Here is a 12270-nt window from a genome sequence, read left to right on the forward strand (position 1 = left end):
GGGGTCTAACCTGTCACAGCATACTTCCAGTGTGACACCTACCAAACAATTGAGATTTCAATTGCCAGCCTTCATGTTTTACTGTGTTTATTTTAAGTGTTTAAATACACATGAAAACACCTCTTCTGCCATTCATTCACTAGCTCTGCAATGAACCTTTCAGATTTGTAAAACTATATCCCTTTCCAATGTCTTACATCTTGTTGAAAAACATCAACAAAGTCTTCAAGTTTTTTAAAAATATTTTGTAAAAAATATCATCCACATTTTTTATTTATATATATCTCAAAATTTTTCATCCACCTCTTCTCGCCATAAGTGAAAATTCTTAGTAGTAATGTCTTCTGGCAGCCACTGAGAGCTGCTGCTTTGTACAGCCATAACAAGCAGTACATTAGGCACAGCAGAAGCTTTCATAAGGAGAGAAAAGATGTGATTTGATATTTTCCTACCTTTCTGAAGTGCACATACTGTTCTCTGATACACACAGTAGTAAAGGGATCTGAGATTGTCTGGGTATACAATAGTCTGACTAAAACTGCAATATAGACCCGACCTAATTGAAATGACAAGATTGCTAAATTAGTCTGAAATAGTGTTGCCAACTGTCTAATCGCACAAACCCAAACAACCTTGCCTCACCCTCTGCCCTGCCCTTTCCCCAAGCCCCTGCCCCCATTCACTCAAGCCCCCCTCCCTCCGTTGCTTGCTCTCCCACACCCTCACTGGGCTGGGGTAGGCAGTTGAGGTGTGGAAGGGGATGTGGGCTCTGGGCTGGGGCCGAGGGGTTCGGAATGTCCGGGCTGAGCCTGGGGCAGAGGTGGGGTGCAGGAGGGGGTGTGGGTGCGGGGTGTGGGCTCTGGGCTGGGGCAGGGGGTTGGGATGCAAGAAGGGGTTAAGGGGATGTCACTTACCTTGGGAGGCTCTTGAAAGCAATCAGCACATCCCTCTGGCAGCAGCTCCTAGGCGGTGGGTTAGGGGGCAGTCTCCACATGCTGTCCCTGCCCATGGGCACCGCCTCCGTAGCTCCCATTGGTCACAGTTCCTGGCCAATGGGAGCTGCATAGTCAGCACTGGGGGTGGGGGCAGTGCACGGAGAATCCCTGCCCCTGCCCCCCACAAGGGCCACAGAGACATGCCGGCCGCTTCCGAGAGCAGCGTGGGGCCAGGGCAGGCAGCGAGCCTGCCTTAGTTCTGCTGCGTCACTGGACTTTTAGCGCCTAAAATCTCCTGGTTTGGCTGCAGTAGCCTCCAGAAGATAGAGCCTGATTTCAGGAGACTCCCAGTGAAACTGGGAGGGTTAGCAACCCTAGTCTGAAAATTCGTAATGGTTCAATCTGGAATCACAACAACAAAGCTATGTAAACAGACTTTATTTTGACCAAAATGGTATGCAAAAGATTTAGAGGGTTCTGTTGACGTGATACATGCTAAGTGACAGAAGAGGAAAAGCAAGCTGTCTACTAACTGAGTATTGGAAGAACTAGAACATAAAATGGAAATGGTATTGTTCTTAATGCTTATTGTATAACTTGTATTTGATTAGAAATCAATGGATTTTAAGGGATCTTTACACCTAAGGACCAAAGTGACTTAATATTAGAACTGAATGACTACCCTGACACAGCAGGGCAGGGAACTGGGACTGGGATGCTAATAAGAGGTGAGAGGTTCTATTTGACTTATGCTGAAACATGGTCTCAGCCATGTTTTCTCTTGGTGCTGAAAACAGTTTTGTCTGTCCACACTAGCACTTAAACTATTTGCAGCTTCTGCTGTAAGCAACAGGTAATTTTCCTATTGGAGATGAGCCTAGTAAGAGAAACTGTAAGCCTGAAGGACACACACATATTATTACCTGACTTACTACCAGTGGTGTTTCTGACCAGACATTAGAAGAAACAAATATATAAGATTTTATAGCACTTCACTTTTATTTGCTTTGATTTTCTCTCAGATATGTAATAGTGTTATTTTTAAAAAGAAATATCTGTGTTTAGGTTGGAATGGGGACAATACCTATAGACCATTCTCAGAGATTAGGAAAACTAGCTTTGCTTCTAAATTCTGTTCAGAAAGAGAAAGAGGGCACAAAAGTATGGAACAGTGGATCAAATGGGTAAGCTAGAAGGTGGCCCACTCTTTAAATGTTCAGTGAAGATGTGGGCTGCTGTCAGAAAGGAGCACATGGAAAACACAATGACCACAAAGAATGTTAGGAAAGTTGAACTTTGGGTCCCAATCCAACCAACAACCTGAGCATGTCCTTTACGTAGTTGAACAGTCCTTTAATATGAAATGGTTGAATGTTCCTGCACTCTAATCTAATCTGTCTAATCAAAGAGTTTACAATATCTCCAAATACGTCTACAAATGCTTCTCTGGTCTTGAATACGGGTGCAAAGGACACAAGCCATTAAAAGAGTTAAATATGGAGAGAGACTTCTTTTAGTTTAACTTTCCATACTTCTGCACTTTTAAAACCGTCTATCACACTGAAATCTAAGGGGTAGTTTTAGGACATACTGTATACAATTACAGAATCCCAAAACAACAACAAAAAGACAGAGTTTTTTCTTATTCTGTTCCTCTGGACTTTGTGTGGCTATGATTTAAAACAAAAGAATGAAGAAACAAAAAGATGAATCTATACTGTAGAAAAACTTCAATGAAAAGGTGTGTTTTGAACCTTGATCAGTTCACTGCTTGTCATAGCCTTAGTTTGATATCTCTAGAAAAAAATTCTGCAATAGGGATTCCAAAACCAAGAATAATTTGTTTTCTCACTGCCATATAGTCAGAACCTGGGTCTATTTGACTGCAGCACTCTGTGGAACATATTCACCAATGGGTATTGTGGAAGGATAATTTCTGGAGTATTCAGTAACTCCAGGAATACCTTGTAACATAGGACTAAGACTTAGAATTACTATTTGAACCACATTGGGAGCCAGTGGAATCTGTGATTTTCTGTGGTGATATTCACTTGTATTGCTAATGAGGAATTTAGAAATATGTGTTACCAGATTTGGTATTTTTGTAGTGGTTGTGTCAAATCCTAGATAGAGTGAGTTATGAGTAAAACATGGAAATGATGGAAGTGGATAATGTTGACTGTGTCCATGTGAGAAGAGTGTACAAGGCTTTCTAACTAGATAAGGTGAAAAAAGGAATTTCACAAAACTTCAGCAACCTGTGTATCCCACAAAACCCAAAGCCTAATACCTTGTTATCTAAATGCCAAAATGATGTTTTAAGTTACGCACCTGAATCTATATTTGGCCTAGTTGAAATTTGGCCAGGTTACCAAGATTGACATATCTACTCTTACAAAATAAAGCAACATGAGATCTTTAATAACTGCAAATCAATCCCAGCTCTAACTGCGGAGGTCCTCAAACATGATGCAAGAAGTTTGGTCTGGTACAGATTCAGAGACAAGAGTGCCACCTACTGAATCAAATCCAATGTTTCCTGCACCTAGGTTTTCCTAAGAGTTCTCCCATCCAAGAACTCAATTTGACCCTGTGCAGTTTGCAAGATCAGACAGGATCCCAGCATGAGGTGGCTGATTTCAGGATTTCACCTTTTACATAATTAGAATATACATTACTATTAATATTGGAAATCTTGTTATTAGCTTTTAGGAAATTGCATTAACCTAGTTTTTCTGTTTCAGATGAGGGCACAGTTGTTAGGCTAAAAAATTCAGTTAAAACTATTACAGTAGATTATGGAGTAAGGCTGTCAAATTTAGTTGTTAACACAGTGCTAATCTGTTATAGATTGTGGTACCAAATGGTCTAAATGACATGTCTAATATTTATGAAATAATTACACAACAAATCATTCTGTAACCTATTTTGTAGATAGCTGCATCATCGGATTTATGATGAATTCATTTCTCATACTTGGAGCCCGCACAAATCCCTTTCAATTTGTATTAAGTACTTGCTCTTCATGGGTTAGATATTTATTCCTAGACCTCTTTTAATTAAGAGTAATATTCAAATTTATAATTTCAATTATGAAATAAACGGACAATGATTGCCCATAAAGATATGGGTTTAATTTTTTAATTAGATGAGTGGCATCAGAACACACACTGTAGCTTGTGAAAGGAAATTTTGAATACTGCAAGTGAGATTTGAATCATACATTGAAGCAGAAAGCTTATCATCTTGATATTAAGAGGGCCAGATTCTGATACTCTTCTTTATGTTCCATTAATATCACTCATTGATGCAAGAAAGTGTTGCAGTCTGCAAAGTTTCCCCAAATTTTAGAATTATGTTTAGATGGATGAGATAAAGGTCCCATCTCTAGTTACTTACTTATTCAGGTACCTGAATGGTGACTGTCAATCTTCCAGACAAACTTATGCTCCTTTGGGAACATTCCATTTTTTTATAGGGAAAGTAGGTAAATTTAAGAACCTCTACTTCTGCATCTCTAGCTAGTTTTAATTGAGTAATTAGTGTTTTCAAATAATTATAGACCTGATCCTGCACCTACTGAAATCAATGACAAAGCTCCCTTTGGCTTAAGTGGTGCAGATTCAGGCCCTATATCAGCCATAGAGGGTTTTTGTTTTATTTATTTATTTATTACTGTGGAGAGAGAAAAAAGCTGCAAGGGAGGACAAGTCAGTGAGAAAGGATCACAAAAATCTTTTCATTGTTATTGGTTCAATTACTTGCCAGTTAAAGAGAAAATAGGAACACTCATCTATTATGCATATCTCTTCTACTTTGCAGAAAAAAAATTAAACATGTATGAATTTTTGTTTAGCTTTAAAGCTCTGGAGGAATTTATTGCTGGTGCACCTGTTGGTAAGCAGGTCTTCTCTGCTATATGTCTCTTAACTGACCATTTTGGAATGACTTCTGATCTAGGCATAGGACAGCAGTTCAGGAAAAAAGCTATAGTGCACTACTTCAGACAAAAGAAATTGACAGGCCAGGAAAATATTTCAATCAAGTGATAAAATAAGTTAATTAGAATTCCAAATTCTGTCTGAAGTAAAATACAGTCCACAAGACCATAATACCTTTGGTTTTTTTTAATCACAACTCCTCACTGATTTCAACAGAGAGTTCTGCTTGGACATCAATGGTATGCTATAATCCATGGTATATAATGTACTTATTTGCTGGTTGATTAACACTGTAAGTATTATATTTTAACTTGATCACGTTACATCTCCCTTTCTTTTTCTTTTGGTGGTACCATATATATGTAACAATATAAATAGAGCATTCAACTAGCAATCTGATTGGCCCCCAAACACCCCATTCTCAGCGAGAAGGAGAGAGGGCCCCTTATGTTTCCTGATTCGTAAAATTCCTAATATCCTTTCTATCAAGTTTTTGGAGGGTTCACAGTAAGAACCTTGATTCCTAAATACTCTTCTTTCTTCACTCCACACAAGTGACTCTGTTGGGGCTTCTGCTGCCCCAGGATAGTAGTGGCCTCTATGGATCCTGCATGGGAGAAGTGAGTGTCAGGATCCGCAGAGACAGTGAAATGTCTAAAGCACTTTGGCCCCTATACACAAATATACTGATTTCACTGGAAGCTAGGAGCCTAAATACCTTGGTAGAGCTGGGCCTTCCTGACTAGTCAAGACCCTCTGTACTCTGCACCCCTTATTGTACCATCATGACAACCTGAAGATCAGTCAAGCCCGAACAGATCAAGAAGCATTGGGGTGCTTTAGGATTTGGCACAGAATAAACAATGGTGTGATGTGACATGAATGTTCTATCGGCACGTCTCTCAGGCAGCAGGTGGGAGAGCTACAGGAGGAGGTGGCTAGGCTGAGGAGCATCCAAATCCACGAGCAATTCCTGGACAGTCTCCATGTGGAGACAGCTGAGGTAGCTGTCCCAGTGCACAAGACTGCTGACACACCACTTGTGGAGGAGGAGATGGCTCAGGGTGGACACTGGCAGCTGGTTACTCTGTCAGCAGGCAGTGCTCCACCCCTGCTCCAAACCCTCCCGCCATAGTAATAGGTAACTGCTCTTCTTGATACAGGAGAGAATGAATCACCCCCTACAGCAGAGAAGGAGAAGCCTCATACCCCTAAGGCTGTGGGGGGTCTGCTGCCACCACTGCGAATAGGAAACGTAGGGTAGTGGTGGTCGGAGACTCTCTTCTGAGGGGGACGGAGGCGCCCATCTATCGCCCTGACAATTCATCTCGAGAGGTATGCTGCCTGCCGGGGGCCCGAATCTGAGACGTTATGGAGGCATTGTCGAGGATTATCCACTACTACCCCATGCTACTCATCCAAGTGGGCACAAATGATACTGCATGGTGTGACACTGAGCGGATTAAGAGTGACTACAGGGCTCTGGGAGTACGGGTGAAGGAGTTTGGAGCGCAGGTGGTATTCTCTTCCATCCTTCCTGTCAATGGTAGGGGCCCGGGCAGAGACAGGTGCATCGTGGAGGTGAATGCCTTGCTGCGAAGATGGTGTTGCCAGGAGGGCTTTGGCTTCCTCGACCACGGGATGCTATTACAGGAAGGACTGCTAGGCAGAGATGGCGTTCACTTTTCGAGGAGGGGAAAGACCCTGTTTGGACACAGACTGGCTAATCTAGTGAGGAGGGCTTTAAACGAGGTTCGATGGGGACAGGTGAGCAAAGCCCAGAGGTAAGTGGAGAACATGGAGACTTGGGAGATGGGTCAGATATAGGAGGGAGTGGGGTTATAATGGCAGAGAGAAAGGAGGGTCAGGGCAAAACTGGGAGGCAAGATCAAATCAGGATCTTAGATGCCTATATACAAATGCGAGAAGTATGGGTAATAAGCAGGAAGAACTGGAAATGCTAATAAATAAATACAACTATGACACTGTTGGCATCACCAAAACTTGGTGGGATAATACACATGGTTGGAATGTTGGTGTGGATGGGTACAGCTTGCTCAGGAAGGATAGACACAGGAAAAAGGGAGGAGGTGTTGCCTTGTATATTAAAAATGTACACACTTCGACTGAGGTGGAAATGGACACTGGAGACGGAAGTGTGAGAGTCTCTGGGTTAGGCTAAAAGGGGTAAAAAGCAAGGGTGATGTCATGCTAGGGGTCTACTACAGGCCACCTAACCAGGTGGAAGAGGTGGATGAGGCTTTTTTTAAACAACTAACAAAATCATCCAAAGCCCAAGATCTGGTGGTGATGGGGGACTTAAACTATCCAAATATATGTTGGGAAAATAACATAGCGGGGCACAGACTATCCAATAAGTTCTTGGACTGCATTGCAGACAACTTTTTATTTCAGAAGATTGAAAAAGCTACTAGGGGGGAAGCTGTTCTAGACTTGATTTTAACAAATAGGGAGGAACTCGTTGAAAATTTGAAAGTGGAAGGTAGCTTGGGTGAAAGTGATCATGAAATCATAGAGTTCACAATTCTAAGGAAGGGTAGAAGGGAGTACAGCAAAATAGAGACAATGGATTTCAGGAAGGCGGATTTTGGTAAGCTCAGAGAGCTGATAGGTAAGGTCCCATGGGAATCAAGACTGAGGGGAAAAACGACTGAGGAGAGTTGGCAGTTTTTCAAAGGGACACTATTAAGGCCCCAAAAGCAAGCTATTCCGCTGCGTAGGAAAGATAGAAAATGTGGTAAAAGACCACCTTGGCTTAACCATGAGATCTTGCATGATCTAAAAAATAAAAAGGAGACATATAAAAAATGGAAACTAGGACAAATTACAAAGGATGACTATAGGCAAACAGCACAGGAATGCAGGGGCAAGATTAGAAAGGCAAAGGCACAAAATGAGCTCAAACTAGCTACGGGAATAAAGGGAAACAAGAAGACTTTTTTATCAATACATTAGAAGCAAGAGGAAGACCAAAGACAGGGTAGGCCCACTGCTCAGTGAAGAGGGAGAAACAGCAACAGGAAACTTGGAAATGGCAGAGATGCTTAAGGACTTCTTTGTTTCGGTCTTCACCGAGAAGTCTGAAGGAATGCCTAACATAGTGAATACTAATAGGAAGGGGGTAGGTTTAGAAGAGAAAATTAAAAAAGAACAAGTTAAAAATCTCTTAGAAAAGTTAGATGCCTGCAAGTCACCAGGGCCTGATGAAATGCATCCTAGAATACTCAAGTAGCTAACAGAGGAGGTATCTGAGCTTCTAGCTATTATCTTTGGAAAATCATGGGGGACAGGAGAGATTCCAGAAGACTGAAAAAGGGCAAACATAGTGCCCATCTACAAAAAGGGAAATAAAAACAACCCACGAAACTACAGACCAGTTAGTTTAACTTCAGTGCCAGGGAAGATAATGGAGCAAGTAATTAAGGAAATCATCTGCAAACACTTGGAAGGTGGTAAGGTGATAGGGAATAGCCAGCATGGATTTGTAAAGAACAAATCATGTCAAACTAATCTGATAGCTTTCTTTGATAGGATAACGAGTCTTGTAGATAAGCGAGAAGCAGTGGATGTGGTATACCTAGACTTTAGTAAGGCATTTGATACAGTCTCGCATGATATTCTTATCGATAAACTAGGCAAATACAACTTAGATGGGGCTACTATAAGGTGGGTGCATAACTGGCTGGATAACCATACTCAGAGAGCAGTTATTAATGGTTCCCAATCCTGCTGGAAAGGTATAATGAGTGGGGTTCCGCAGGAGTCTGTTTTGGGACCGGCTCTGTTCAATATCTTCATCAACGACTTAGATATTGGCATAGAAAGTACGCTTATTAAGTTTATAAATGATACCACACTGGGAGGGATTGCAACTCCTTTGGAGGATAGGGTCAAAATTCAAAATGATCTGGACAAATTGGAGAAGTGGTCTGAGGTAAACAGGATGAAGTTTAATAAAGACAAATGCAAAGTGCTCCACTTAGGAAGGAACAATCAGTTTCACACATACAGAATGGGAAGAGACTGTCTAGGAAGGAGTACGGCAGAAAGGGATCTAGGGGTTATAGTGGACCACAAGCTAAATATGAGTCAACAGCGTGATGCTGTTGCAAAAAAAGCAACCGTGATTCTGGGATGCATTAACAGGTGTGTTGTGAGCAAGACACGGGAAGTCATTCTTCCGCTCTACTCTGCGCTGATTAAGCCTCAGCTGGAGTATTGTGTCCAGTTCTGGGCACCATATTTCAAGAAAGATGTGGAGAAATTGGAGAGAGTCCAGAGAAGAGCAACAAGAATGATTAAAGGTCTAGAGAACATGACCTATGAAGGAAGGTTGAAAGAATTGGGTTTGTTTAGTTTGGAAAAGAGAAGACTGAGAAGGGACATGATAGCAGTTTTCAGGTATCTAAAAGGGTGTCATAAGCAGGTGGGAGAAAACTTGTTCATCTTAGCCTCTAAGGATAGAACAAGAAGCAATGGGCTTAAACTGCAGCAACGGAGGTTTAGGTTGGACATTAGGAAAAAGTTCTTAACTGTCAGGGTGGTTAAACATTGGAATAAACTGCCTAGGGAGGTTGTGGAATCTCCATCTCTGGAGATATTTAAGAGTAGGTTAGATAAATGTCTATCAGGGATGGTCTAGACAGTATTTTGTCCTGCCATGAGGGAAGGGGACTGGACTCCAGAATGATAGCACCCTGCAGCCCTCTGATTGGCTCATGCCAGAGGTGAAAGTAAGCCGGTACGGCGTACTGGCTCTTGCCAGTACGCTGTGCCAGACTGCACCGGCTTCCGCAGCTGGGGCCAGGATTTAAAGGGCTCGGAGCTCCCTGCCAAAGCGGGGAACCAAGAGCCCTTTGAATCTTGCCCGCAGCTCTGGCGGCCGGGCTGGGGCTGTGATTTAAAGGGCCCGGAGCTCCCGACGCTGCTGGGAGCCCCGAGCCCTTTAAATCCCCCCCGCAGCTATGGTGGGGATTTAAAGGTCCTGGAGCTCTGTGGCAGCTGGAGCCCCGGGCCCTTTAATTGGCCCGTGAGCCCCGGGGGCTTCCAGCCACCTCTGCAGCTGGGAGCCCCAGGTTGATTTAAAGGCCCTGGGGCTCCCAGCCACAGCCAGTGCCCCAGGGCCTTTAATCTTGAGAGGCCTCGCCTCTTCCGGATGAGGCCACGCCCCCCTCAGGACTCCGGCTGTACCGGTAAATTCTGTAAATTACTTTCACCCCTGGCTCATGCTCACTATTTAACCCTGGAGGGTGCCCCAGGGAATTGTCTGGACACCACACAGGCTTCTGGCCTGTTGTGATGCCAGATCTCACTTTGCTTTCAGTCTCTCCAGTTTCTGACCCCAGCCTGACTCCCACCCTGACTCTTGCCTTCTGATTCCAGCCTAGCAACTAACTCTGATCTCTGATCCCAGCTTGACTCTGAGCCTGACTCTTTCTTATTGATCCTGGCTCTAGTGATTACTCTATTCCCTGCTCTCTGATTGCTGCCTTGTGGCTGTCATTGACTTGTGGACATCAGCCTAATTGTGACTGCTATGCAACACGGCCTATGCCCCAGTCCCTTACAATTGGAATGTGTTTCTTTTATTAGGGCTTAGCAGACTCAAGTATTGCAACTGTCTTGAATCTCAGTTTGTTCATTTCATTTAATTATAAATCACTCCAGGTAATGTATTATTAATAATTGGTTTACAAGCTTTTAATTAAGTCATTGTGAAGGCTTCTAAGTTACTGGGTTATTTTTGTCTTTAGACTCCTTTTAAAATTCAAAGCAAAATAGATTTAGATCAGTTTATCCTCTTTGCCACAGCTGCCTGCAGGAGAACAAGAAAAGCAAAAGTAATTTCAGAGTGGTACATACGGTAAAGCATGTTTCTCTCTCTTCTGTAAAGACTGCTATTACTGGGACCACATTTCTGAACAGTCTCAGGTCTTAAAACAGGATTTCAAAAAATGTTACACATTCTCATCCATGCATTTCAGAATACAATAACTTAAGAAAAATATGTAAATCTTTCCTTTGTTTTTAAGGGCATGATCCAAATGACTTCAGGGCCAGTTACACAATTCTGAAAGCACACTAAGTCCAATGCAACACAGAAAAGTTCTTAAGCATGTTCTTAAGTTTCATTGACTTAAAGTTGTGTAAATTCTTAAATTCTTTCCTGAATCAGGGCCCAGTTCCTGAGTTAGGGAATGATACTGAGGTAACATTATTAACACAAAAGAATTGTACTTGAACTGCATACCTAAAACTGGCTATTGCCACACTCACATGCACCTGAACATTTCCAACAGATGTTGCCTATAGGTGAAATTCTCTCTGCCTGTACAAAACCTAAGAACATTGTTCTTTTTGGGGACTGAGGTATTTTTAAAAAATATCCTTTTCCAGTATCGTCCACAGGGTGTTAATTTATATTTATTAAAAACCAACAAAATATAACTGACCCTCTACACATGACCATACCAAGTAAGGCCCTGATCATGTAAAAAAGCAGTGGCTCTCAACCTTTCCAGACTACTATACCCCTTTCAGGAGCTTGATTTGTCTTGCCTACCCCCAAGTTTCACCTCACTTAAAAACTACTTGTTTACAAAATCAGGCATAAAAATACAAAAGTTTTACAGCACACTATTACTGAAAAATGGCTTACTTTCTCATTTTACCATATAATTACAAAATAAATCAATTAGAATATAAATATTGTACTTACCTTTCAGTGAATAGTATATAGAGCAGTATAAACAAGTCATTGTCTGTATGATATTTTAGTTTGTACTGACTTTGCTAGTGCTTTTTTTGTAGCCTGTTGTAAAACTAGGCAAATATCTAAATGAGTTGATGTACCCCCTGGAAGACCTCCATGTACCCCCAGGAGTACACGCACTCCTGATTGAGAACCACTGGTGTAAAGACTTACGCACATGCTTAGCTATATGCACTGAGCATCATTGAGCCTATTCACAGTATGTAAAGTTAAGTATTTGCTTAATCTGTGCAGGTTCAGGGCCTAACAGCATGATTGTATCCCTATATCCCATTTCCATCCTTCTCACCAAGCAGACCATGGCTCCTTATTAGCCGTCTGGGTATCACTGATCTCAACATAAGAACATAAGAACGGCCATACTGGGTAAGACCAAAGGTCCATCCAGCCCAGTACCCTGTGTACCGACAGTGACCAATGACAGGTGCATTACCAGGTACAGGACCAATGCCCCATTGAATAGTCTCACAAATCACAACTGAACAAATTATTTAAATGGGTCATACCTCATCACATCACATAGAAAAGTTTAAAATTAAAAATAAAGTCATTAAAATAAGAAAGACAGTTATACCATTTCCCTTCACACCTTCCCTTTTTT

At 42.0% G+C, this 12270-nt stretch overlaps 1 protein-coding gene across 3 annotated transcripts in view; it reads right to left on the reverse strand.

Annotated features, from left to right (window-relative positions):
• STS (steroid sulfatase) overlaps nt 1–12270 on the reverse strand; it is a 169739-nt gene that overhangs the window by 149311 nt on the left and 8158 nt on the right. The window lies entirely within an intron of this gene.

The sequence above is a fragment of the Trachemys scripta genome, chromosome 1, assembly GCF_013100865.1.
Source record: "Trachemys scripta elegans isolate TJP31775 chromosome 1, CAS_Tse_1.0, whole genome shotgun sequence".
NCBI lineage: Eukaryota > Metazoa > Chordata > Testudines > Emydidae > Trachemys > Trachemys scripta.